This window comes from Mustelus asterias, unplaced genomic scaffold (assembly GCF_964213995.1).
Source record: "Mustelus asterias unplaced genomic scaffold, sMusAst1.hap1.1 HAP1_SCAFFOLD_3212, whole genome shotgun sequence".
NCBI classification, from domain to species: domain Eukaryota; kingdom Metazoa; phylum Chordata; class Chondrichthyes; order Carcharhiniformes; family Triakidae; genus Mustelus; species Mustelus asterias.
In genome coordinates, this window is record NW_027593157.1 from 15,721 (window position 1) to 18,933 (window position 3,213).

Sequence of the window (3,213 nt, forward strand, 5' to 3'; positions counted from 1 at the left end):
ATTTGATTTATTATTGTCACATGCATTAACATACAGCGGAAAGTATTTTTCTTGCGCGCTACACAGCCAAAGCATATCATTCATCGAGAAGGAAACGAGAGAGTGCAGAATGTACTGTTACAGTCATAGTTTGGGTGTAGAGAACGATCAATTTAATGCAAGGTAGGTCGTGCATGTTATCACACGAATTCTACGCAGTAGAATGTATTGTTCAACATTTTAACAGGAGTTACCAGCAGACACAATACAAATATAAATTGCTGTCGGTAATTGACGTGTTTGTGGAGCCAGTTTCCTGACATCATTGCATCGCAGCGTTTCTGTAGTGTGGTACTTATCACGGTCGCCGTACACATGCAAATTTCCTGGTTCAATCCTGAGCAGAAACTTATTAAACAGGAATAGAAAATGGTGGAAAATCTCAGCAGGATTGACAGCCTCTGTGAGGAAACAAATGTTTCAAATCTGGATGACCCTTCATCAGATTTCCTGATTCGACACACTGGCTCTGTTCTCTCTTCACAGCTGCTGCCAGACCTGCTGAGATTTTCAAGTACTTTTTTTTGTGTTTCAGGTTCCAGCCTGAGCAATATTTCACCTTTCCAGAAACATTTCCAAATGTTTTCAATTTCAGAGTAATTCAGCTTTCAGAAATAATCACGCATTTGCCACGAAACATTAACTGACCTGCCGAGTATTTCCAACATTTTCTGATGGTAACGCCATGAATCAACCTGTGAAAAGAACAAAACGGATGTTCTGTGATATAAAGCAAGGGAGGATGATTCAATGAAACAAGGAGTGATGGATAAGGCAAGATTTAGCTGGTGATGGTGGAGGCCAGGTGGTCAAGTCGTTCAGAGTCAATGCTTTCACCGCCAAGGCCCGGGATTGATGATAAACTGTCAACTAAACAGAACATTTTACTGAGCGTCTAATCAGTTTCTGGAGGTGAAAGTATCTGAAAGCAAAGGAAGAGAATATCATTTGCTGCAGAAGGTAGAATGACTGTGTGACGATGTCTGTAGCAACAGTGACCTGGAATGAAGCAATGGAGACAGTAATGATGAACAATGAGATACAAATCTCTGATGTTGTTCAGCAGATTTACCACAAGAAGCCACAGAAGACGCAGAAGTTACGAATGATCTATGAATGTGGTGAACAACAGTGAAATTTAGTGGAGCAGAATGCATTATTATTCATTTTGACAGGAGGAAGCAGCAAGGGGAATGTCATGAAAAATTGCCGGGGACAATTGACGGGATTGTGCAAATGGGTTTATTTTGTTTCTCCACGGAGCTCAAACTGGCACAATGATCATTCCTGTTATCGATCAGGAAGTAATTTCAGCCCCTCCTAAATCATGCGCTGGTCGGCAGCTATAAAGTACACATTCCCCGACCGGGAATCGAACCCGGGTCGCGGCGGTGAAAGCGCCAAATCCTAACCACTAGACCACCAGGGAAGATGCGAGCAAACGTTTTAATCTGACCGATACATTTCAGCGTTTTTCAAATACTCGAGAAAGGTTTGGGGGGAAAAAAAACCTCATGTTTAGATCGAACACGAATGACTCCTTCAGTCAACAGCAAATTACTGTAGATTCTGGAACTTAAAAGAAAAACTTAAAATGCTCGAAAATCTCAACAGACATGACGGCATCTTTGGAGAGAGAATAGAGCCAACATTTCAAATCTGTATGGTCAGTCATCAAAGCTGAAGACAGGAAAAGAGGACGAGATTGATACTTTAAGTGTGAGAGATGCGGGGGGTGAGGGTGGGAGCCGTGGGTAAGAGTTGACAAAGTTGTGATGGAAAAAAAAAATCAAAGGGAATGTAAATGGTGGCGGTAAAAGCAAAATACTGCGGATGCTGGAATCTGGAACAAAAACAGGCAATGCTAGAACATCTGAGCAGTGGCGGCACGGTCGTACAGTGGTTGGCACTGCTGCTTCACAGCGCCAGGGACCTGGGTTCGATTCCCGGCTTGGGTCACTGTATGTGTGGAATTTGCGCGCTCTCCTCGTGTCTGCGTGGGTTTCCCCCGGGTGCTCCCGTTTCCTCCCACAGTCCAAAGATGTGCGAGTTAGGTTAGTGTCATGGGATACGTAGGCGAGAGGGATTAGTGGGCAAATATGTAGGGATAATGGGGGTAGGGCCTGGGTGTGATTGTGGTCGGTGAAGACTTGATGGGCCGACTGGCCTCTTTCTGCACTGTCGGGTTTCTAAGATTTCTATAGAGAGCGATGTTTTTGGAATCTAAGAGAATGAAGAGCCATCAGGATACGTTTGGAAATTGATGTTGATTCCTGGGATTCGTCATGATCTCCTTAAATTGTGGAGGAGACTCCATGGGACATGGGAGCCAATCCTACTCCATTAATTCCGTTCCCTGCAGCACCAGATCTGATAGGGATCACCTCTGTTAAAAGGGTTGGTGAGTGTTCTGAGGCATTGAATTCGAGGCAGCAGCATTTGTGGGGGAAAGTGATCAAATGCCGCAAATTTCAGGTGTTCAGTTGATTTGCTTTAAACGTCATGAATACTTTTTCTCCAACATGTTATTACGAAACTTTAATGCAGTAGGAAGTATCAGGATTCAATCTGACAGGAAAAATCAGCAGAGACAATGTAATATCAATTGCTGTGGGCAAAAGATGGGCTTCTGGAGCCAGTCTAGTTGTTTCTCCAGTAAACCGGATCTGCTTGCCTTGAGGTCATCACCATGTTTCTGTAGTTCGGTGGTTATCACAAGAGCCAGGTTAATTCTGAAAATATCTGGTTCGAACGAGGAATGATGGGACGTGTCCATGATAGGATTTGAACTTCAGTTAGTAAATTCAAGTCCATCACCTTAATTCCTGGGCAGGGAACACAGCCTCACTGTTTGTAATCCTGTTATTTATATCATGATGCAAAGATGCCGGCCTTGGACTGGAGTGGGTACAGTAAGAATTCTCACAACACCAGATTAAAGTCCAACAAGCTTATTTGGAATTGCGAGCTTTCAGGAGCACTGCTCCTTCATCAGGTTGTTTAACTCGGCAGTCAGAAATTCAGCCTGTGTGTGCTCTCGAAAGGAGCCACTTGCACACACGCTGCTTTACCCCAGCAACGTTTTAAATTGGTGATGTCTCTGCTCGTTGTTCATGACGAAAACGACACCGCACGCACTCCTGCATTCAATCTGAGCTGTTAGACCAAAACTCA

The 3,213-nt window shown here is 43.9% G+C and overlaps 1 non-coding gene across 1 annotated transcript; it reads right to left on the bottom strand.

Annotated features, from left to right (window-relative positions):
- Positions 1 to 1,396: 1,396 nt before the first annotated feature.
- On the bottom strand, positions 1,397 to 1,468 carry trnae-uuc (transfer RNA glutamic acid (anticodon UUC)). Its single transcript has one exon. It is a non-coding gene; the product is annotated as a tRNA-Glu (tRNA).
- Between the last annotated feature and the right edge of the window lie 1,745 nt (positions 1,469 to 3,213).